Here is a 26060-nt window from a genome sequence, read left to right as displayed (position 1 = left end):
TGCTGCTGCCCCCCGGTGTCCGGCGGACACACGGGCCCGTCCGCAGCCACGGGAGCCGGGCAGGGCTGCGACAGCGACCTGCCACTGAGGCAACTCCACTGTCTGCTCGCATCTCTAGCTCCACGTCGTAAAAACCAGCAGGACTTTCTCACTCAGTTAACTCATTAACAGCAGGAATAGTCATGCGTTAACCCGGTCCCTCAATTCCTTTTAAAAGCCGTCTGAGTGGATTACCTCTTCCAGTCTTCCCAATTAAAAAGGGATAGCAACTATAACAGTGTTTTGAAATACAGCTGGGATACAAAATCTCAATTAGTTTTTGCAATGACCCTTAAAGAATTACTTTGTTCCATTGTTTGGATTATTCTGGACAAAGAACTCGATTGCACAGATGCTAAAATTCTGACTCATTTTTAGTTCCTTTTACTCCATTACTCAGTTCATTTCTTGATATGTAAATTCTGAAAAAAAATTAATTTCAGAGTTTAAAAGTGCTAAACATCTGGGGAAGGTATGTTGAGTTTCATATATGTAATTGAATCTCAGCTTCATAAAACCTCTGAACACAATTGAGGATTTACCAGCATCTTTGTAATGGATTATGCCCTAAAGAACAAATTTGTTTCTGCATAGTGCCCAACAAGAAAAGGCAATTGTTTATAGATCTTATAGGACTTTCAGGAATGTTAAAATGCATCTTGACCCAAAACTGATCCAGTATGTAATATATGGCAGGAATAATTCATGCTATTAATGTTTGGTGTAAAATAGTGTGAAATCCAAAAGCATATCTTTGACCATCCCGGCCGGGAGCAGCTGTCTATTTAGGTTCAACAAGTTCCCGGACACAAGTTAAGATAACGATCGATGCCTTAACTTAAGAATAAAAGCTTCCAGGGTGATGAGCACCAGTTTCCCCGGGGAGCCGCCCTGCCGATTGCATCTACCAAGATATCAGCGGTGCCAAACTGATACATCTGAATGCACGGCTTCTCCAGGTGTGCCATTCATTGACACCAATGGCACACCTGGACTCGGCTGTAAGAGAGTCTGTAGGAGTGACGGGGGTCTCGCACGGTCGGGACGGACGGAGACGAGAGATCTCTGCAGCCAGGTCGTGGAACTATCGGTTTATTGCAAAGGGCCTGGGTGCAGGGCCCTGCTGGGAGCTGCCAGCCTCAGCTCGGAGCAGGCCCGAGAGAAGAGAGGCTTAAAGTGTAAGAGTTAAAGACAAAGAGCGGAGAGCATGTAGAAAGGAGGGGGTGAAGAAATGCAGAGGAAAAGATGAAGAAGTGAGCAAGAAAAGAGAAAGAGAGCGAAGTTCCCATTACAATACAATAAATCATCTTCAGTGTTGAATATTCAGATTCTCATCAACCAATCGACTACCGCATGCATATCCTATAACATTTCCATACAACCTATAAGAATCACTACATTACCATACTGTGTTACATTTTAAACCCTAAATCTTACTCTTTGGGCCCCTTCTGCCAAGCTGCAGGGTCTGCTCTGACCCTTGGACCTGCCTGCTTGCAGAGGGCATTGTTTCATCAAGAGGGGATTACCTTCGGCTGGCCACACCATTGTTTTCCAGTTGTTCAGTAACTAAGGTGTCTCAAAACTTGCTTTCATTTCAATCTCACTTATAGTTTCTAAATTCTCAAAATCTTTTGCCAGGCAATCATATTTATAAGGCTTTCCTGTTCCATCCTCCCCAACACTCGGCCTTTGTCCAGCTCTGCATGTGGAAAGCAACAGCAATGCATGTGAAGAGACACAAAGAAAATTCGGTCATCTTTGCCTCGGGCAGAACAAACTGTATGAAACCCCCCCCCTGCTGCAAGAGGCAGCATTTGTGTACCAAGGGGGACACTCTGACACTCGGAGGTCAGATCCAGGCTCACCCGGCGCCGATCCCGGGCTCGACGCTGTCTCTTTGGCTGTGGCGGTTTCGAAGGCCGAACTTTGGTCTCGCAGACAAATTAATAACTCTTAGCTGAATTTTTGATAATTTTGGCTCACGATTTGATCTTTTATAACAAGTAGGACATGGCTTAAATCATGATGGCTAAAATCTGCAAACTCAAAGTTCCTATCTCTTATTAGAAACAAAAAAAAAATAGGAACAAAAATATGGATATAAATAAAATATAATAAATAGTTTGACTTTAAAAATCCTAAAATTTGCCACAGAAGTAAAATCCACTCTGAGGTGGATAATAAGGTAATCCATCTAGGCAAGTTTTCTAAATGTTTAGACAGCTTGGAAAATACTACAGACAACTACCAGTGTAGTAGTTTCTTACCAAAAATAAATGTTTAAATGGTTCCTAGCATTGCAAGTTTAATTTATTATGTACATGATCATAGTCATAAAAGAAGCAAATGAGGGTACAGGTAAATAAAAGTCCTTTTCTTATTTTCATGCAATAATCTATGACAAGAATTGTATTTGAGAAATAGTCGTGTTAAAAATTAAGAGGTGTTTAATGGGAAGGTCTAGACTCTTTGAAAAATAGAGTTCACTGAAACTCCTTGAGGTTGGAAAGGCAAACATCTTTAGTATTCCAAAAAACATCTTGATTGAGGATATTTTTCAATTGAGTGTTTTCTAGTACAAGTAAAATGAAATTATGTAAGGTGCACAAAGGTGATATGAAGAGCAGATACCTCTATTTCCTTGGATTTTTGCTTGTAGAATCAAGAGAGTTTAGTAATTAAGTTATTTTCATAACAATCTGTCATCCTCTGTCCTTTGCTTCTGTTTCAAGTTAAATGTTAAATGTTAAATGTTAAATGTTAAATGTTAAATGTTAAATGTTAAATGTTAAATGTTAAATGTTAAATGTTAAATGTTAAATGTTAAATGTTAAATGTTAAGTAAGAGTTGTCAGAATCATAAGTAGAAGGAATCTTAGAAAGATGCAGCCCTGTTAACAGTACACTAAGATTTTTCTTAGCCATCCTCCTTTTACATTTCAGTTTAATTTGTTATCTAATGAATAGGTATTAATGTGTTTATACTATCCTGGTTAATACAAGAAGCAAGCATGATTGTTAAAACCGGAATAATTACACTTTATTTATAAATAGTAGATAATAACTTTAGGTCATCTTTACATATGTCAGCAACAAAACAGTCCTTGTAGATCCCCGATTACACCATGACAGAATTTAAACATTTTGCACATGCATTACTGAAGGAATTTGAATTCATAAGGAATGCAGAATTTAAGAACATTGTGACTGGAGTTGTTCACGACCATGATTCCAGCTGTCTAATCAAAACACTAATCAGCTATTCTGGTTTCTGCAGCTTATTGGAGTTGTAATTGTCATGGAAAAATATTTCTCATGCCTCCACCTTTACCATTAAAAGCTTTTCAGCAAAAATCACAAGGTCTGGTTCATGAAAGAACAGGTTGTCCTATGGAGTGCATTCTGACCTTGGCTGCAGATTTACATTTCCATTATGAAGTACTACTCACTGCAAATAAAACACAGCTGGTCTGTAGATCTAAATCCTCTCACCTTGATTAAACAGACTTTGAAGAAAGCAGCTATGCAGGTGAGCAGCACCCCACTCTGAAAGTACAGAGAACCAACACCAGAGCTTTCCCAAGGCTGTTGCTGATGTACCAGGACCAGGCAAGTGTGACACCTGGATGTACACATTCACTTACATGAAGTGAGTGGAGTTAGTGAACCTGCTGTGCTACAGACTGCAACATTGAGGGATAAGCGTTGTCTTTTCATTCTGGGCTTATGTGTTATCCAGCACAACATGGTTTTGGTTTATAAAAAAAGATCTTAAGTGATAACCCACACTACAAAGGAGAAGTAATCATTATGATAGCACCATAATGGATTCTCCCAATTCCATTATGGAGGTGAAAACACATACTTCTGACTAATAGATTTGTTATAAACACAGATATAGGACAGACCTTCAGGTTGTTTAATGAATTTTGTTGGAAAATTAGAACCCCAGGTTATTAAAAAAAGGTCCTGCATGGTCCTATTATGTTACTACTTCAGACATGAAAAGTTCTTTTGAAACCTTACATATGTTAAATAGATGTTAAAATGGATGGTCTGCCTATTTTATAAAATGTGTTTTCTTCTGGGTTTTTTAATGTTGTGTGGAAATTGATTTCCTTCAATTCAAAATGATTCCGAGGAGTATGCCTTCATACACATACTTCATACAAAGGAGTACGCTTTCGTGTTTGATTCAAGGAGGAATCACATGACCTCTTTTAATCCCAAGCAGAGCATGAATCACAGCACTTTCCACCCTCAAAACAATCATTTTGTATATCTGGATATCTATTCGTCACAGATGCAAAAATGTGGATTAAGGAAACTCCATGGTAAGAAGAATCAATACTTCAGTGATAATTGAAAAAACTGAAAATATGAAAATAAGGTTCAGAACCTCTTCAGAAAAGGGAAAAAACTCCTATGACAACAGTATAAACAGAATATATTTTCTGCTCTATTATTTTCAACTGCATCTAAAGCTACTCTAATTTCCTTCAACGTAATAATGATGTTAATTTAATTAACTCTACAGATATTCTTGGATTCAGTACTTATTTCATTCTTTTCAGATCATGTTTTTACTACAGTGTGACATATTTTGTTTGGGAGCTTTTTGGATGAAAGACATATTCTACTGATGAGTATGCATTGAATTTGGGTGCTTAGGTTAAAGAAGTATTTTCTTGACAACTCCTAATTATGGAATCATTAAGGCTGGAAAAGACCTCCCAGATAATCCTTTGAGCTCAACCTTTGACCAAACATCTCCTCAACTAAACCACAGCACTAGGTGCCATGTTCAACAGCTGGGCCCAACCCCTGGCTGTCCTGTGAGTGCTGCCCGATGTCACTCAGGATGATCCATTACAGAAATCTCCCCAGCACCGAGGTCAGGCTGACAGGCCTGTATTCCCTGGATCCTGCTTCCAACCCTTCCTGCAGATGGGCATCACACTGACCAGCCTCCAGGTGTCTGGGGCCTCCCTGGTTAACCAGGACAGAAGGCGAGCGATGGTGAGTGGCTGGGTGAGCTCCTCCTCCCTTCCCTCAGTGCTTGGAGAATCCCATCCAGTCCCATTCACTGTGAGTGTCCAAGGGGCACAGCAGGCCATTGACTGCTTCCTCCTGGACTGCAGGGGTCTGTTCTGCTCCCCATCCCTGTCTGCCAGCTCTGGGGCCTGGCTGCCCTGAGGATAACTGGGCTTTCTGTTAGTAACTGAGACAAAGAGGGCATCAAGCAACCTGGCCTTTTCCTCATCCTTGGTGGCAATTTTCCCTCTCTTCATCCAATAAATTATTGAGATTTTCTTTGGCTGTCCTTTTGTTGTTGATATATTTATAAAGACACTTTTAACTATCTTTCACAGCGCTGGTCAGATTGATGTCTAGCTGAGCTTGTGCCTTACTAATTTTTTCTCTATATGACCTATTGACATCCTTGCATTTTCTTGAGTGGCCTGTCTCTTCTTCCAAAGGTGGTAAACTCTCCTTTTTACTTAAGTCCCAGCAAAAACTCCCTGTCCAGTCAGGCTGTGTTTTAGGAAATAGGAATGGCGTGCTCCTGCATCTTTAAGATTTTCTTCTTAATTGTGTCCAGCCTTCCTGCAGCCCTTTGTTATTAAGGGCTGTTTTGCAAGTGACTGTCTGAACCAATGTCCTGAACAGGATCAAGTCTGCCCCCAGTATACTCAAGGCAGAGCTTTTACTCACCCTCTTCCTTACTTCACCAAGAACAGAGAAACTCTGTCATTCCATGGTCAGTGTGCCCAAGGTGGTCTCTGACCACCACATGTCCCACAGCCCTTCCCTGTTTGTGAGCAGCAGGTCTGGCTGGGCATGCTCCCTTATAGGCTGTGTCTGGAATTTACCTTCCACTCACTGCAGGAACCTCCTAGAATGTCTCCTCTCCACTGTGCTGAGTTTCCAGCAGACATTTGGCAAGTTAAAGTCTCCCACAAGAACAAGGGCCAGTGACCACGAAACACCCACTGATGGAATATTTCACTTCATCCTGGCTGGGTGGTCTGTGACAGACTCCCAGCAGGATCTCTGCCTTGTGGGCCTTCCCTCTGACTGTCACCCACAGGCACTCAGCCTTATCCCCACTGTCCCTGAGCTCTGTACAGCCAAAACCCTCCCCAGTGTGCAGAGCCACCCCACAGCCCCTCCTTCCTCACTTGTCCCTCTGAGGAGCTTGTAGCCATCCACTGCAGCACTCCAGTGATCCCACCACATTCCCATGGTGATAACCACGCCACAGCTGCCTGCTGCCAATGGCTTCCATTGTTTGTAACCCACGCTGGGTGCATTGGTGCAGATGCACTTCAGCTGGGCTGTCCATGCCACCCCAACACAGGCGTGTCCCCCAAGCTCATCTCTAGTGGGACTGGTCTTGTCTCTTTCCCTTTTCAAACCGGGCTTAAAGCCCTCTCAATCAGCCCTGCTAACTCAGCAACCCCAGAGATGTAAAAGAATTTTGCAAGCAACAGTTATCCTACGGTGTGCTATGCTCCTCCTATGAAATGTTGTCCTTTGAGGACTATTACTGAAAATATTTTTCCCCCCACTTTTCCTGCTTCTGCCCCAGCTTCCATTTCAAGTGGTTTGTGTGGAAATGCGTCATTTTTTCCTGAGATGTTTGCATTTTTACAGTGAATCAAGCTTGCTCTGACAAAAAAATTGTCTATTGAAAAAAAAAAAAATTACACTATTGGGTGTCGGTCAAAGGGTCACAGCAGAATCTCAATGTGTTCCTTGCATTTCAGACAGCCTGTCTTAATCTTTCTCAGAAGGCAGGAGTCTAAGAAAGAAGTAGAGGGAGATCATTCTCTATTTTTCACCAATCCCTAGACTAGAGACAGTACCGTTTCTTATTTATGGTTATCTTTCTCTTGATAGCTGCATTTCAAAGAATTGAGATTTGTTGGGGAGAAGGAAGACTTTTAAACAGAGTTGTCAGACAGGGAAGGAAGTAATGGAAATTACATACTTATTCTAAGCCATTTTCCCTCAGGTGATGAGGCAGCACCACAAAGTCAAAGGAGAAACACCCATTGCAAGGACACATCATTACATTCACAGCACACCATGACAAGGTAACGACTGATTTCATTTCTCTGTTCAAAATTATTTTCCTTATGGTGTGTAAAATATTACATTATCAGTCCATTTGCAGAGTCCTAACCTAGACAGCATCAATGAGGGTGTCTGTAGAGGCTGCCATTCTCTGGCCTGCTGAACAGCAGTGTACTCGAGCAGCCTGAGTGGGGAAGAGAAAGACAACATGTCCTGCACTCTGATCCTGACTCTGACATCCCTGCAGGTACATCCCGAGGTACAACTCCTGGACCTAGATTTCCAAAAGGGCTCTCCAAACTTTGTCATTCGCAGAACTTCAAGAAGATGATGACTGAGTAGCATTATTTTTAGTGGCTCTTTGACTTTTAAAAATGATCAGTCAAGTCAGCCATTGTCCACATAAATAAATAACCAGCATTTGGAAGTCCTATCGATGTCTTCAAGCAGAATTCTCTGCATTTTAATTAGAATTCTCTGTATTTCTAAGCTCTGAGTTTTTAAGCAGAATTCACTGTCTGTCCCTTCTTTTGATCTCTGTTGCAGATGGAACCAGATGGTATCGTTCTCACCTTTAACCTCTCTGTTGAATGTAAAAAGATGCTATCAGGTGTTGCTCAATGTTTATGGAAAGCTTTTGTATTTTACAACCTGTTTTGCTTTTGTCTTAGAAGACGTGGTGCAGAGTTACAGATCACATCTTCTTTGGCACTCAACCTGGAGCTCTGTGCATACTGAACTGAATTCTGGTCCAAACTGAGTAGGGGGCACCTCCCCAAACCAGAGACCACCACCCCCTAAGAGGCCCACACAAGCACAGCCACTCATATTTTATAAAGTGTCACAAGCTAAAAAATTACACAATATGTAGATGTAACTATGTACAAGATAGGTGAGTTGATATAGATTTCAATGCATAAATTCTCCTGCTTTTTACTCCTTGACATGTGTGCTCTGTAGAAAATGTCCACCTCGTACTCTGCACGGAATAAAAATATTTCCTTTCTAAGACTCTTTCTTCGTATTTAGAGAGTTCCTAAAATCACCAACATAATGGGACAGCCAGAAGACATAACAGAAGGACTTAAGACTGTTCTCATCCATACAGTGGGACATGTCCAGCACTAAGGTGAGGTCCTGAGCAACACAACATAGACATTTCTTGGATCTTACTACTTTTCAGGGCTATATAAGGGAGATATTATTTTCCAAGAGTGCAGTGTTGCAAGCACTAAGTTCACATCAGAAGAAAATAAACCATGATTTGCTCATTTGTTTGCTTTGTGATTTCTTTTTTTTTGCCACACCTCCAATCACCCTGCAGAGGTGTTTCTGAGAGTGCTGACTGGCAGGTGTGTTCCTCTGAAAATATAGACACATCAGGTAATCCATGTGCCAAAATGGATTACTGTTTTTAGCTGCAGTTCCAAATGCTCCTCACTTCCCAAGAGCTAGAGGTTTCTTCTTCTTTCACTAGAACATGAGAAATATGGGAAACATCTAGGATGCCTAAGGACATACTGAAATTGACTTGGGATATTAGATTGGTGTGTTAGATTGTACCCATGGAGTTCCCTACTAAATGAGATCTACTTAAAGAGTTCCAAATAGATTTCATCATTTACCTTATGTCCATAAAAAGAGGCAGTAAATGATGAGTTCTTTCATTATTCCACCCACTTTTTTTTCTTTTTCTCTGCATAAGAGAAAGGTGAATTTTTATGATACTACAAGAACTGGTTTCTGTAAGACTTTGTGTAACATGCTGATCTGTGTATGGGGACATGCTTACTTTATATGCTGACTGTTTAGAGCCCTATATAGGTCCCAAGATTCAGTTAAGTACCAGGGAATTATATAAGAAATATGAATCTAGATTAATAAATTACAATGATGGATTAGTCAGAAAGCATGTTTTTTAATTACTGGATAGAATGACACACCCCTCAGAAGTATCCTAGATAAACATCCACTCAGGCAGCAAAACAAGGTTGTACTCCTCTCTGCATCTGTTTGGACCTATATCAAAGAACATCCAAACAGCACTAGCAATTTGTGATCCTTCATTTAGGAGCTAGTTTCAAGTCTTAGAGGTAACAATAACCAGGCTTTTGATTTAGTGGCATTATCATCACTTCTGAAATTCTGCTGTCAGGTTCCAAATATTCCATCTTTTACATCTGCAGACAGAAACTGAGCACTTGGAAGGGTCCGCAATAAAAAGGCTGTGTTTGATCTTCTCTCCAGATCCCAGCAATGTCTATTTTTAATGCCCATCCAGTGGAAGAGATTTTTAATAATGGTATTCAAGTGTACATTATCTTTTCCTCTCATCTCTGGTGCTGTTTTTAGATTACAAAAATATTTTACCAGGGCACTTCTACGGATTTTTCCAGTACTTAATCTTAAGAGGTCTTTTTCTGTACTGTTCTGCTTGCTTGATGCCTTGTACTGCCCAGAGAATGCAAAATCTGTTGTAGATGGTTTCTTTCCCACAGTGCTACCTGTGAAGTCTGATCACTTTTCCTTAGCTGTTTGGCTATCACTTTCCTTGGAACTGACACCCCTTTTTGGCACTGAGTTGTTACTTTAGTGTTTCACTGCTCCGAACACACCAAGTACTGAAGGTGCTCCTTCACATATAAAACTACTTTTAACCTTCAAGCTGAGTACAAGAACACTGTATGACCAAATGGGACATGAGGTAGAAAGACTGGAGACACCTTCCACACCTCCATTTACACTTCCTGGACAGGATAGATGTTGCATCAGTTTTAAGAATTCCTCTCTCTGTTCAAAGGCTGTAGCATAAGCGCGACTTGAGTAATTTTCATATGGGTTTCATCCAAAAAACTTTGAAGTGATCTTGTATCAGCAGGGTACAATGAATACAGAGATTATCAACAAACTCTAACTCACTCTTTTTTTTTGTAATTAGGTATTCAACATATGCTGATCTTGTTAGGTACTCTTGACAAATGCTCTTATTTTGATTCAATTTCCCACCTTTTAATGTTTGGCAGAGCAACAGGAGAAAGCACAATAACATAATGGATGACAGTAATGTATCCTTCTGATGGACAGCTAGTGAATTCCCAAAATAAAGTTGAACTAGTTAGTCAAAATCTTTGCATTCTCCTTGCTCTCATCTAAAACTAATTCCCTTCCTCTTTCCTCCAGCATTTCTTTCCTGTTCAGAATTCATTCACTCATTTCCTACCACTTACACCCTGTAGCTGAGTGGGAAAAGACCAACTCAGCCTCTGCCTTAAAGCCAGAAAGGGATGTCCTCATATAGAAAGTAAAGAACTCCAGAGCTTGTCTTGAGAGAATGTTCTTGAACCCCGTTATAAAAAACCACAACAACCATAAAGAGGAAAAAATAATTAGTTTCAGGAGGTAGGACCCAAGGCATTTATACAGATTTCCATGTAAAAGTGCAGAATACTCATAGACTGAGCTGAGTGCTTGAACAAGTCAACATTATTTAGTGATGCAAATTACATGCATGAGGATAATAAATTCATTCTTGATTAGAAAAAAAAATCTATAAGTGTCTTCTAATGCTTTCTCATTTACTATCTTCCAGAAAAAAAGAAAGAAAAGACTGCTGGTTTCAGTTTCTTCTCCAGGTAGAAAACTTAGCAATGTTCCAGCTATCTGTAGCAGTGAAAGAAAAGCAAATACATCTTTGCCCATTTTTTAGTCTCTACAAATCCATTTAAATGCTTGTCTTGTGACAAGATCTGCTGTATAGGACAACTGAAGCCTCAAGTTCTTCCACCATATAATGTGGGAAATAGTAAAGGTAAAAAGATTTCCAGAAAGCTGTAAAGGCAGGCCTTAGAAATGGAAAGAACAGAAAAAGCTTCAGCTGCAAAGTCTGAAAGTAGAAAAAGTTACAATAGTACAGATAGCAAGGACATGAAATAACAGCTTGAATTTTAGGCTTGGCTAAGGTAGACCTTAAGACTGAAGAAAAATATCCTTAGCAAGTTAGTAGAAGGTTTTAAGCTTAATAATGAAGTATTGTGTATTGTTAATAGAGAGCAAACAAGCAAGCATTGTGTGAAGCAGGTGAACATGTACTTCTAGTAATTGGCTAGAACAATTGTCTGTAAGCTTTAGCAATACTATATTGGCTAAAAAGTTTCCTAAAAGCTCTGTAACAAAGAAATCTTTGGCTGCTGCTGGCAGAATGTGAGCTGTTGCTATCTTTCTATTCTCTCAAGCATGCAATGAGACTGATGCTGCAATAAAGCTCAAGGAACATAACAAACCGTCCTGTCCTGTTTGTGAAAAAACACCCACACAATATTCGACATTTGATTTAAAAGAGCAGAAAAGAACACCACTGAATCTCTCAGTAAAATTTGGCAAGTTCTCCAAACAAAGGTTGTGAAGGAAACCTAGAAAGTGTGGCTTTGCCTTTACATACTCAACTGTAAGTCAAGGGAACCTTAAGAATATCCCATATATCCCATACAACAATATTTCTGTGTAGAACACTAAAACTGGTAGTATAACAATATCTAAGTCTAGTGAAAAACAGCTTTTGTTCATATTTGCACACAGTCTTCCAGTGAGTGCCTGAAGAAGTTGTAAAGTAAGGAGAAACAGAGGATTACTTTTTAACTGACAAGTATGAGAACTACCACATCAAATGTGTCAGGGTTTCAAACATTCTGTCATCTTTGCAACGTTCCATTCAAGGCTGCAACACTAGTTTTGGGCCCTAACAAGAGCAGATCGTTACTACTAATGATACAAACCACCTCAAATTTAAGCTAATGGGGGCACTGACCCTGTGTTACAGCAGTAGCACCACAGAAACTCTGGCTGTGCCTGAGGTTCTAAGTCAGCCCGGGACAAATGAAGAATCCTCTCCCTACTGCAGCCCAGTCAGCAGTGCACAGAAATGTTGGAAAGGTGGAATGCTTTGTCTTCTGGCTGTTGTCTTCTCTTGCTTTAAACAGCCACATCTTTTCAGTGCTCCAGGCAGCCTAAAGCTTACTGACAGCCCTCCTTCCATTTGGCAGGCTTTGTAAACATGTGTTTTGGCCCTGTTGTATGTGTGTGAGTCTTAAGAACACTGCTAGGTTTAAGTCCAGTGTTTGCATTTGAGAGTGTTCTGCTTAGTTCTGGCCTGCAAGACCCATGGCATGTGGTCTTACTGATTACAGTGATTATTTCTGGGGAGAAGATTCTTCCTGCATACAGAAAATTCATTGTAGTAAAGCAGGATTGATTTCACCTTTTAAAATGGTAGCACAGCAATTTAACAAGACACAATTGTTTTCAACTAGTCAAGTATTTCCAATAAAGGTAAAATAGCAAAAATTAGTCCTTCTTCTAGTTTTGGGCTGAGAAAAAGCCTGTTTATCTCCAAATACAGGAAAGATCAAAAAAGGGCTATTAAAACGCCTTTGTAGTATTAACTTTTTTAAATCACTAGATTTATTTTTTTTTAAGCATAAACTTTGCTGGAATCTCTTTGTTTTCAGATCTTCTTCTATTGCTAAACTCCAAGTCTATACAGGTAGCCTTCTACTTCAATTAAAAGTACAGCATTAATAAATCAGTTTCTGCTCACTCCTCAAGACATTGATTGTCCCTGATCCACATGGCACAGTATGTATTTAATGCAAATGTCACCAGCCTTTAAAAACCACTTTCTCTAAATTGAAGTAATGCCCAAGTTGCATACAATATTAGTACTTATGTCTGTAAACATGCAGAAACACACACATATAATTAATGGCTTTGGCTCACTTGCAATGGTGGAATGATTCTAACTCATTATAAAGACCACTACAATATCTTAGAGGTTAAGTTCTGTGTCTCATCCATAGACGGCTGGATGGACCATAAAAGTACATCTCCCTTTTTTGTCAATTACAGACCTTAATCACCAACACCTCAGGAATACAGTACATACAGTATCTACCGTACTTCTAGCCTGAAACTGCATTTTAAGGAGTAAGCAATTTTCTCAGTTCTAATGGAATGTCATCACATTATGCCACTCCTTAGATACCAGCATGGAAACATCTCCAGCTGCCCTTGCCCTCTGCTTTTATAGGCCATTTTACTGGCATGCACTCCACAATTCTGCTTTAGACTCAGCAATAAGATTAGCAAGCACATCAGCACTGTGTGAGCTGAAACTCTGAGCTCTGGGTCACTTACACCTGCTCACCACTTACCTCTGAACAAGCTGCAATTCTGCTTTCCCTTGTCACAAAGCACTGCCACCCATTAGACATGTCCTCTTCTATCCAAAGGTGACAGTTTTCTGGTGATGTGACCAACTCTCCCATTTTGGTGGCAGATCTTTTTTCTTGAGGACAAGAACACCTGCACATGAGTGCATTGTACTGAAGGGTGCCTCTTATTATGGTCTTGTAATTTTTAGAGATGTATAACCCCTAAATTAAGAACCCTGTGACTCACAAGAGGAAGCAGCCAGATGGGTCTTAAGGTATGCACACCCATTTCCTGGTAGCATCTCTTCAACCCCATGTGATTTTCTCTGCTTTTCATCTACAGTGCATTTTCATACATCTTTCTGAAGTCAGGGATCAAGTGCAATCTCACATTTGATGCATTCCAAGAGTCAAAGAGGGGTAAGTCCCATCAAAGTTGTGTTTAGTCCTGCAGCTGGAGAGAAGACTCTTAGCCTTTGATATGGGCAAGCTGTCAAGCTGAAGGAGTGCAGGGAGGGCAGCAACAAAATGTTTGTATCAAGTGTGACTTCATTACTCTCTGTCTTCTTTTTCAAACTAGGTTTTTTTGCAACAAGAGATTGAACTGAGGCACATGGAGCAGATAAACTCAGCTAATCTTCGTTACGCCTTCATACAGAAAAGAAGCTTGCTTAAAACCATGAGATGTATTGAGATTTTAAAGAGCAGGGTTTATTATATTATGTCAAGTAATTATGATGCCTTCAAAACAGATGGAAAATAACTAAAAACTAGCACTTATCCAGATCAAGGGAGTAAATATTTTTCTTTGCACAGAAGTCAATGTGACTGCACAAATGGATCATGTGAGTTTTCTAGAGGTAAAAGAGCATTGAAGTAAATAGAAGGATTTTGTTCAACGCAAACAGAGGGAAATACAAACTACAGGCAGAATGGTGATATAATATGCTACAAAACCACCTTCATTGTGCTTCATCTACACAATGTTCAATTTCCAAATGGAAACTTGGCAAAACACTCTCAAATATAACTTAGCTGTGCTCTTAGGTGTTACACACTTACATGAGGCTAAAACATTTACAATGTTTACAATGTGCATTTTTACAAAATGTACCAAATTGAAGGACTCTATTTTTTTGCTCAAGAGATCTCTATCTGTAGCAAGATTGTCCTTCAGCTGTTCGAATGTTAAGACAATTTTGAGTGTGTATTAAGACAAACCAGCTTTTCAGTGCGTTAATGAGGCAGACAATGAGAGAGCAGCTCATTTATTTGTCCTGTCAGACTTAGATGTAGCCAAACTGGTGACTTTAGTCAAAAACCTACTCAGAGGTCTCAGATGAATTCTATGAACAGGGATCATATAGCAAAGCACTATTCCTCCAGCTGGAATATTAAACCAGGCAAGTGAAAAAAAGATGATGTTCTACTCCTTGGTCCACAGAAATGTTTTTAAAAGGTGTTATCACATATTTAAAATTTAAACTGACCTGGTCTTTTTCTTCATTTTTAAAGTAGAATTGTTGTTTTATTTTAATTATTAATGTATAGATCTGTAACAGATACTTTTATGTATCCAGATACATTAATGCAACCAATTTACATTCCTACATACAAAGTTCTGTAATTTGAGAGCATGGTCAATCTTCAGGGACAGTCAGTTTTCAAATTTCCAAAGTTTTCAGTACTTGGGAACTTAAAATATCTTTAATAAATCCTGCTTTCCTGGCTATAGCCCCTTCTGATGCAATATTAGTGGTTAGGTGAAATGAGGAGGGTTTACCCAAAAGTAATATCTACTGGTATTAGTAATTAAGGGCACAATGATGATATAAAATACAAACCAGGCACACTGATAACAATAATTCTGTTGATACGAACAGCTGGGCTTCCATTCACTAAACTAGATTTCCAGATGAAATGAAGGGAAGAATCAGTGTTCATTTGTTCATTTCCTACAGAGAATTTTCTTGTTCTTTGAAATCTGTCCAGTTGCAGAATGTGTGTGTGGGGGTGGGTGTGTGGGTGGGTGGGTGTGTGTGCCTGCGTCTGTGTGTCTGTGTCTGTGTGTCTGTGTGTCTGTGTGTCTGTGTGTGTGTTTGAGGAGGTTTACTCTATCTAAAATCCCAAAACAAAACCAGAAATTAACAGATTCACCACTGCACACCAGGATGGACACCTCCCTGGAGTACAATAAGCATCTCAATTCCTTATCAGCAAAGCTAGATTCTCATTTCTTTTCTCTTAGCAGATCTATAGGTTTGTTTGATACATTCAGGAAGTGCATGTTTTCCTGACAGTAAAGCAGGAAGAGGTGAAGTATTGCATCTGTTTCATTCTCCATGACATTAACCCTCAGGTTTATTGCAAGGAAGAAAGACAGATGTCCTGAATCTACTGGGCATGATTTGTACCTTATGCCTCTGACCAAATGCAAAACGGCTTCTCTACAGATATACTTTCCTACTTGTTTATATTTTCAGAGCTGGGTTTTATTTTTTTATTTTTAAGTGCATGTTTTAGATAGACCTCTCTGCATGAGAGGGAAATAATCACAGGATAAACACTTCTGCCTCAAAACTTGCATGCCACTCAGAGAGGACAGGAGGAAATGGTGATTCTTCTTTACAATATATTTATTGAGAAGCAGAGCTGTCCTGCAATAGTGGCTGCTCCTTTTCTGCTTCCCTAGCCTCTGGCAATTTGATTTCCAGAGCACTTGAACTGCTAGTGGCTGATGCCCACCTACGCTCTTCAGTAGCAGCTGCAGAGGTGACTCAGAGACAGTTAATATATTTTGTTAAGTCATAAAAATATATTCTTTTGAAGTTCATGTCTTTAACTGTGCTCCCAGATAGCTAGATGTCTGCTAGGCAGACCTGAGACTGGCAAAGCTCTGGGGCCAAGACACCAGCCCACCCACTCCTCTGTTCTCAGATGTTGCACAAGGAGCCAGACAGAGCTGAATGAGAAGCAGCCTGAAGTCCCACAGATAAGCATCTATGATCAGCAAGGAGGGGTAATGTTGCAAAGGGAAAGAATATTCTTTTTTGTCCCAGTGAGTGCCACACGTCAAAATTGGTAATATTAAATATTGAAATGACTCTGTAAACATACCTGGACAGGTGAATGACTTTAGCAAGCTGGAAAAAACTCCAGTGTTGCTTCTCAAAACTCTAGTGTTGCTTCTCCATACCTACCTCTGAATCTGTGGGCTGGATAGATCTATCAGTACTTGATAAACCAGAACCAATAACAAGACAACGAAGGCCCATTCTAAGACAGTAAATGTGCTTAGGCTGAACCCAGCACTGAGCTAAGACTCTGTTTTAGCAAAAATTCGTTTCCAAAGCACGGAATAGACACGTTTTGGTATCTTTTTTAGATGCAGACTTTCCCAATAATGCCAATATATGCTTTTGACTGGGGTAAAACATGAGTAGTCTCCATTCTACATGAAACAAGGGTGACAGGGTGACATTTAGATTACTTGTCTTTAAGATGAGTTTCATGTTTTGCTGGTTAAGATTCCATTTCTACGAAGCATTCACTCAGCTGCAGAAGGGCTTTTTTGACTGGATAGCAAAGGACAGCAAAAATGGAGCATATTGCATTTTTCCATCATTATTGTCAAATACAGGGAAATTTGAGCAACTTTCAAATTGTATACTTATAAACTCCTTATTTGGTAAAAAACATTCAGGTCAATATCATATATTTTTATGGTATCTCAAGAAAATTTGAGTTTGCAGGCTAAATGTACCATCGCATGGGGTCTTCTGGGAATATGATTTCAAAACTTTTGCTACAGTATAATTACTATATAAATTACTTGCCAGAGGGAACAATTTAAATGGGTCACACAGATCACCAGTTACTTGCTTGGGGAGACTTTCCAGATTATCCAGTAACAAGAGTAGTGAACAGGTAAATTACCAAGTACTTAATTTACTTAGTAAAATATGTAATAGGCAATCAAGTATTAAACAAAGACATTGTTCAGTAAAGAAATTAATTCATCATGTATGGCTTGCAATTGCTAAAAAATCCTCTATGAGGTATTAGCAGAATGGGTGCATTATTTTATAGCTATTAACAATTCAAATGAAGGGTCATCTCCTTTAGGGAAGACTGCAGATGATTCAAGTCTGAACTTGAGCAGAGTTCAACCCTACCTCCAGGACCAATAGTACATGCCTGTTCTACTTGAGACACTGGAATTTAATAACAAAAGCTGTAAAAGGGAATAAACAAGGAAAACTCATGTTACAATAAATCTCTTTTGGGAACAGAGAAAACGAAGTGCATATGCATTGAGATGGGGTGAAAAAACTTGAAAGTAATTGATTTGAATAAGGTACAGGTTCTGAGGTGAGTGGCTATTGTGGAATAATGACCAACACAGGTGAGTGCAGCAGTCAAACCTGCCTCCACTTATCACCAAAGGGTAAAAATGGGTTATCTAAACAGTGGATCTTGACAAGAAAATTTGAATTGATATTGACATACCATAGTAGAGATAAACAGAAGCTCATAATAATTAAATTATTTCTCCTCTTCTGTGGTAGCTCAAGCTGTGTTTACTAATGTTTTTCTACACAGCCAAAACAATTTTTTTCTACACAGGCAAATCTGGCCAGTTCTAGTTACAGCTGATGTGACAGAGGTTGAAGAAGTGCTGAAAGAATTCCCTTGAAGTCCTGACAAAAGAAGGATTTGGCCTGACTCATCTCAAGAAGCCTTATATCATGGGGCCAAATCATGTAATTGCTCCTTCAAAAGAAGGCAGGTTCCTCAAGACTGAGGAGCTGAGCTGGGTGCCATGTGCTCTGCCACATCACAACTTTTGTTAAACAGTGCTGGCAACTACGAGTGGAAGAATGTGCTTCATTCTGTCCAGAGATGGTTGCCCAGCATCCAAGCATCTTCCTGAAGGTATGGCCCTCTCCAGACAACTTAATCCATGGGGGCTATCAAAATTTACTTATGTTTTCTAGCTTGTGATATTTGCTTGATTTGACAGACTTCTCTCTGCATCCAAACTCCAGTATGGGCCATGATCCTAAATGTTAATCCTTGGTTGAAGTGGTGTCAGGAGGCTCTGAGATGCCTGGAACCACAGGACAAAAGAACTTTGGAAAGATGTGTTGAGGAATACATATGGTGCAGATAGCTTGGCTTGCAAAATGCAGATTGAGATGCAGATTGAACTCTAGGTGGCAGCTCAGACAAAAGGCCATGAACTGCTGGCTCTTTGCACAACAAAGGGCACAAAGTCTGGTGTTGGCCAGCCTGGGGAAAGGGGAGCTGTGAAGTGCCAACCTTTTGGATGACAAAGGGGAGTCACCAGGTACCTGTGCTGCCTACCAGGCAAATGGACACTGGGAGGCACAGCAGGAGCTGAGGACTCTGGAGCAAGAGTGAGACTTGAGCTCACTTGGACTGTGAGAATATAAAAGCCCAGGGGTTCCTTTGCTCAGGATCCTCCTCAGAGGCACCAGCTCAGGCTGTTTCTGTGTTACTGCGCTGTGAATAAACTGTTCTGTGGAATGAGACATCTGAGACTCTGCCCTGGGAAGCCTCCTCTGACTGTGAGAGTGGGGTGAGCAGGGACTCAAGCAAGGTTCCCAGTGTGTCACTGGAGCCACCTGCTGTGAAGGGGCTTCAGTCCCAGCAGTGAGTCTCTGGTGGTGGCAGTGTGACTGCCAGAGTTTCATGAATGGTCAGGCTGAGAAGCCTCCTTAATAGGTGTCTGCAAAGCCCCTGAGACATCTGAGTTCCTACTTTGCCAAAATTCATCTGTATATATCACCAGTATATACTGATACGCAACTAAACCTATTCTTCCAAATTTGTTAAGAATAAATTCATCAGATGGGGATGTGCTATGTATCATGGTGGTCTCTAATATTCATCTTGAACTGCACTTTCACAGCCAGCTCAGGCTATGCTGCTTGAGTCTTCTTCAGGTACGTCCTGGGTACTATGAAAAGAGTTGTGTTGCTATTGCACCTCTTCTGTACGTGCCCACTTCTAAGAAAGAAAAGAAGTGGGTTATGGTTACTACATTCTCAAAAAATTAGAACGGGCTGTAAGCTGACCATGTTTCACAAGATGTCTTATCCTATTTTGGGTTGCTCCATCCTGCATGTCACCCACTAGAAACACTGATATCCCACATAAAGTTTCTGAAAATAGGTATCCACTTCAAATGATAGTATGTCTTTTGTCACAGAAATACAAAAACATTAACATCTTTGCAATAGGAATTACAAAATTTCAATAGAAGTAGTATTCTGGTTTTTTATATCATAGAACTTTTAGGAAGAAAATCTGAAGCATTTCAACCCACCATTAATTTTCACTAGGAAATGAAGCTTGAAAATTACAGAGAAAAGAGCAGCAGGTAGGTTTCCAGGCAAGGCTAATGTAATGAAAATGGTAATGCTCTGTATCTACAGACAGCATTTACTCTTTGGCTCATTGTCATGTGGAGGTGAACAGGAATCTCCTGTGGTGTATGAGACTCACATCTACAGTTACACTTCCTAATCATTGACTGAAGAAAACTTTTGGGAAATGAGAATCCTGGAGGTACCATCATACACCACCATGTGAATTGTATGGCCACACATTCCTTCCTCTGTACTTACCATGCTCCCTGCATGATGGAATGACCTTCCTGGTGTGATTCTGTACATTTATGTGCCTCCAGTGTGTTTTCAGCATTACCTCACAAATTGAAAATGCTGCCTTTAAATAAGGGCTACATGAAGAAAATTTCTTGGGCAACAGGCATCTAGGTGCAATTTTTCTCCTCAGCCCTGGGATAAAAAAAAAAGATAGGCAAAGAATTAATAAATTCAGTTTAGTATTAAGTTTACATGGATTGCACTCCTCATTTTCCCAGCTGAAATAAACAAATGAATAAACAAACAAATAAATAAATAAATTGCATATGGATACTATGTAAGTTTTTATTTCAATTAATTACAATGCAATGACAAATTTACAACATGACTCTTGATCCAGAGTCTTGAGATGGCATATAAGAATCTGTCATGAATCTTCAAGAAGAAATAGTCAGTATCCAGGAAGGAATAGGATTAAATCAACTAAAATTATATATATAACTTATCCTGTGTATACCTAAATACCCTTTAATGGAAAATTTTGCATTAGCAAACTCCTTTGAGAACTTTTTATCAGTTCTATTGCGTTGGAGTTTGTTTTCTCTGATTTTTCCTTAGAACCAGAAGTCCTGCTCTGTGCTGCACCTTTTGTTGAATGGGGTGAAATGATCCCTTGGCCTGCATATGAATTTACCAGTGCAAAAGACAAGATGGAAAATGTGGTAACACTTTCCCACAGTGTGTTATTTCTAACCCTAACAAACATTGCAATATGTCTCTATATAACTTTTGGTTATAACTCTATATGTCTTTTGGTTACCCAGTTCCCAAGCAACCTGATGTTCTGAAAAATTAAACTTCTGGGTTTCTTTCTGTAATACATAACCTCTTTTCACCAGATTTTTATTCTATGGTAGCAATTTGGAGGTAGCAGACTTGGCTCTCTATGTTTTGTACTGATCTTAAAGAATATACATATATATTTTTACTTATATAAACCATTGATTCTGTAGCCTTCTAAAAATGCTTTTTCTTTACCACTACAAGTTTTGGAACTAGGTTTTAAGTGCTATTATACTGTGGGCCTTGTGTAGAAACAACTTTTCTGAAGACTAGGTGGTACTGAAAGAAATCCTGCAAATATTAATTCCATCTTAACAACTGAAGTGTTTAAGAATTTTTTAATCTCTCAAATAAATAGAGATCACTCACTTGCCATTTTCATGCTCTGAAAACTTCATCCTTTCCGGTGCTGTGATAGATAGCCACTGTGCATTTGAATTTGAGTTTCGGCTACATTACTTTCTCAGTTTTCACTCTTCAATTTTTCAGTATATCATAGCAATTTTGTCATCCATGTCTCTCTGGGGCAACCCTAGGTCAAACAATGAATTATACTGTTTTTTCATTGCGGTACTATAAATAGTTAAGTGTAACCTTCCTTTTGGTAAACCCAGCCTTCTCTATAGTAGTGTTGATTCCTGACATCTTTTGTCTCCTGCAGCTACTCTTTCATTCAGCACTGAGCTGACTTAAATTTGGGTGTGGGAGCAGGGGAAGGAAAAATCTCTGTGAAGATAACCTTAAATAGGAAGGTTCTTTCTGTATAATTGCCTCCTTCTTTCTGAGCTTCTAGTTGAGCTGCTACTTGCTATTAATATTAAACTAATAACCTGGTCAGCAAAATAATTCTCTCTCTCAAAAAGCTTGCAAATCTTAATGATCTAGATGGCTTTCTTACAGACTGCCTGTGCAATTCATTAAAAACATTATGGTAGCAACTAATTCGCTGTACACTCCTGTATTTTGAACAAAACTAATGCACCCAGAATTGTATTGTCCCTGACGCTATCTCTTTCTTTTTCCTTCTCTTTCACATTATGTTTTTATTAGTAGCAGTGGCACTGTGATGGTTTTCATGTTGTAATAACAACACTCAGAGGTGCTTGCAATGAAAGGAGTTATTTTCTTCAACAAGAATATCAGCAACATGTGCTAAGGTTTTGTCATCCTGGGGTATGTTTTCCCTATTCTTTACACCTCTTTGTTTGGGTCTTTTCCTTTCATTGTGCTCTCTTGGAGAACACTTGAAGATGTTGCTTGAGTCTAACCATATAGAGTCCTTTTAAATTTCACTTTAACATAAAAAATAGCCTGACAATACTCCTGATCTCAATAGTTCCTTTTCTTTTCACCAGTGTCAGTCAGGATGAATTTTTTTTAACCTGCCTCACCACAGCTGTAAATTTCTCATGCAGTGGTTTGTGGCTCCAAAACCAATGCACAAAGTCCTCACATTATATTTCAGCAGGTCTTTCTTCTCCTTTCCTTTTTTGGGATCCCCTTTTATTCCTTAAACACAATGGGGTTTTGTCTTTGCTACCATGTTCAATGGCCCATCTATGTTCAAAGCCATCTCAGAACAGCTATTGTGTAATAGCTCTTTTCTACAAGGTATTCACTAGGGTCTTCCCACTCTTATTTCTGTTTTCCTACATCTAAAGCACTGATAGAAAGACACAGAAGCTAAAAACATCCTACTTGTCCAATGACTGCTTTAGCTCTTAACTAGAAACTAAATCCCTCCTTAGAGGGAAGAATCGAGGCATCTGTGGAAACCGTGGAGGATTGTCTTAAATTGATCATGATAGTGAGTTAGGTGGGAGTCCAGACTTCATATTGAATAGCAGAAACACATTCTTTTTCTGGTTTTGCAACCTCTACTCTGAACACTGGGAAACCTTCAGTAGAGTGATCAGAGCAAAATGTTAAAGCTTGAATGGCCACAGTTGTTTTGCAACGCCAAGAGAAGGAGTCCTACTCATTCCTCCTACACAAGTATTTGTGCAGCCATGCAGTGAAGTCCATCGTGGAACTAGGTGACAGGAAGAAATGAGTAGAATTGTTATTTTTGATATGCAAAAGTTCCTTATATAGCTCCTTGTAGTTAACTAAGACAACTGTGCTGGAGCAAGGGAGTGGGTGCCAGTCGTGGGTAACTGCGAGTGGTACCGATTCTTCTGACAGAAAGACTGGCATACATCAGCTTGAAGTATTAACTGAACAGAAACTGAAGTGAATGGATTGATTCAGCCCTTTTTGGAAGAGTCTTCAGCTGAAATACAGATAAGTATTTGATAAAAATAATTATGTGAATTGAGCCGGAATATTGAAGAAGTAATCATTGTAAAATGAGCTGATAAAGCACATATTCCTCATGCAAACAGTTCTTGAGTCAGGGCTGAAGAGATTTCCTGTTAAAGGCTGAGTTAATAAGTGTTGTTCAAATGGGTTGTTGCAGCTCTTGAGAATAGATTATCTGAATTTCCACTGAAAGATTTCTGCTGTTTATGGAAGAAGTTTGAAATTTATTTATTGTCAATATGTCCTCTCCTAATTGCCTTGGTTCCAGTAATGTGTTGCCAGATACATTCAATGTTTTACCACTCCAATGAGATGTTGCATTTCCCAGCATTTATTCTCTTAATTGCTTATTCACTTATTCCAACAATATCTGGAATCAAATGATAGCATTAGAATCAACAAAGCTTTTGTACAGAACATTGTCCACCGACTACAGAAACTTAAAAGCCAGTCCTCTTTCCTTCATTGTTTTGAGCTCAGCTGTTTAACCTCTTTTCTAGCGCTCTTCTTCTCTATTCTTCTTTTAACCACACAAACCACTGCCAAGTAAAGGATGGGCCTTCATACTTTTGCCTGAATGACTTCACCAATAAAGGCCAAATAAGAATGCATACAGAGTTTGTAAGAAGAAAAAGAAAAAGTTATCTTTCACTAGCTGCAGGGTCACAATAATTATCCAAAGCTTTAACTGTATTTGTACATGAATCACAGTCAAATTCAGCTTAGCTCCTCTTAGCTGTATTAAGTCTGTAAAATTTATAAGAATAAACAGTAGATGACCTGGTTACATGGACAAGCTCAAGGCTCGTTTTCATACTAGAAGAGGATATCCAATTAGAAATTTAATCTGGTTTTACTTAAGTTCTTTGACTACTTAGGTTTAGTTGATTCTTTCATCTTTTCCTGACCTTTTCAGCTTGCAGGTGTCTCTTAGTGAATGTAGCAAGTTACATACATTTTCTAAGACACCATTTTATATAACTGCTCAACACACATTTAAGATTCCAAACTGCCTCCCAGTGGTCAGGAAAAAAAATTAGTTTTAAGAACTGCAAGCAAATCCTTGTAATACTCTATTCATATCTCACTCATTAACAGCTATTTCAGAATAGCAAATTGAGTAACTTCCAGGGTAAATATGGACTTTAGCAAACGATGTAAACAGCTCCAATGCAGAGATTTCAATAAGTATTAAAATTCATATTTTTAAAACTTGGTATATTTGAAGATAGCACAACATCTATAATCATATACTTGTGATATGATATCATTCACAGACTCTGTCTGTATGGTTCCTTAACTTAACATCAGCCAGTGCAATGCTATAATTTCCATGGCCGTATACCCTTCTTGTGGATTTTTTTAGCCCATATATTGCTGTATAATTTCTAACTACTTTTCCCATATCCTAACTTGCTAGTTTGGGGGTTTTTAATTTCTCATTTGCAATTTTTCTATTAATTTGTGAACAACTTCTTTCAAGCAACATTGTTAGGCCATTAGCTATACAATCATCAATGCTGGAGTTCAATTTCCAAACCAAAGTTACATGAATAATCCTTATTTGTGCAGCTTCAGACTTGCATTGGATCTGTTCTGGGAATCCCCTGCCAATGATCTCATATGTTGTTATGTCTCTTCCTTGGGATATTGAAAGATGTTCAGCACAGCTATAGAAGAAAGAGATTTTAGATTTCACTCACAAGTTCAACCCTTCAGGTACAAACATTCACTGATTACCATACATCACGAAAGCAAAACTTAGCCAAATGGATGTGGACTGGGATATTTAGGACCAGACATTCAGATAGTGAATGCCTACACTTTGCAGTGTTTCTTGTTGCCTACTAAACAGAAAAGAAAGTGAAATACAATACAGAGAAAGACATCAACTTGAATGGGAATCTGCTTCCAAGAAATTTTATCATAAAAGTGACATCTCTCAGACACTGGATTATGTTAAATCATGGACAGACATATTAAACTAAATAGATACTAGGCTGTTTATTCATTTTTGCTATCTTTTATTTTTAAAACATGAACTGCAGAGGATCCTCAGAAAGAAAAAATACCAAAACAAAGCCTGGCTCAAAGGCAAGTTGGAGAATGACAAGGAAACGAGAGTGAGAGAGATCCATAAACTAAGGGTAAACTTTTTCCAAATGAGGTTGTACAGCTGTGGGTATAACACACATTCCACTGCAATCCTTTTCATATGTGTTTTGAACACAGTTCTTACTGCAAAACAATTTTCTTTTTTTTCCTTCATACTGCATACCAACATGATACACAGCCTCTATTATCTAAATATTCCAGGGAACTGTTAGAACAATTTAACTGCTTCTTCTGAGTAACAGTTTTAATTGTTTTCAAATATTATACTTGGGTTTTTATTCAACTTCTTAGTTATGTTTTGTGGACATGGAGGAATGGAACAGTTGCATAAATACTAAGCAAATTTTTTCACCACAGCTCTACTTGAGCCCTAATTTATTATTATGAAACTCCCACATTAGGAACTGCACCAAAAAAAGTTTGTTTTGTAGGAAGATAACAAACCCCTTTTTCTTTTATTGCTTTATTAGCCCCACATATTTAAAATATCATAATCGGTCCATGTGAAACGACACTTCCTTATCATTACTAAGACACCTTTCTTTTATCACAGTAAAGGCAGGCACTTCAAAGCCTTCTGCAGTTATAATGAGGGGAGGCACTTCAGGATGAGACGTGGCTTTGGGTCTTTTTTTCAGACAGAGGCAGAACTTGGGCTGGAGCAGGGGGGTGGCAGTGCCGTCACACCTGCTGTCCCTCACCACTCCCTGATGGATCTCAGATGCTACACCACCCACCTGCAGGTTTTTGCAAACCCTTCTTCAGCCTTTTGGGTTTTGGCATGACAGGTATCTGGTGAAAGAAAAAAGCTTCCTGGGAGTCAAGTGCATTCTGAAGGAGC

Source organism: Ammospiza caudacuta, chromosome Z (assembly GCF_027887145.1).
Source record: "Ammospiza caudacuta isolate bAmmCau1 chromosome Z, bAmmCau1.pri, whole genome shotgun sequence".
Classification (NCBI taxonomy): Eukaryota; Metazoa; Chordata; class Aves; order Passeriformes; family Passerellidae; genus Ammospiza; species Ammospiza caudacuta.
Note: the sequence above shows the minus strand (reverse complement) of the source record.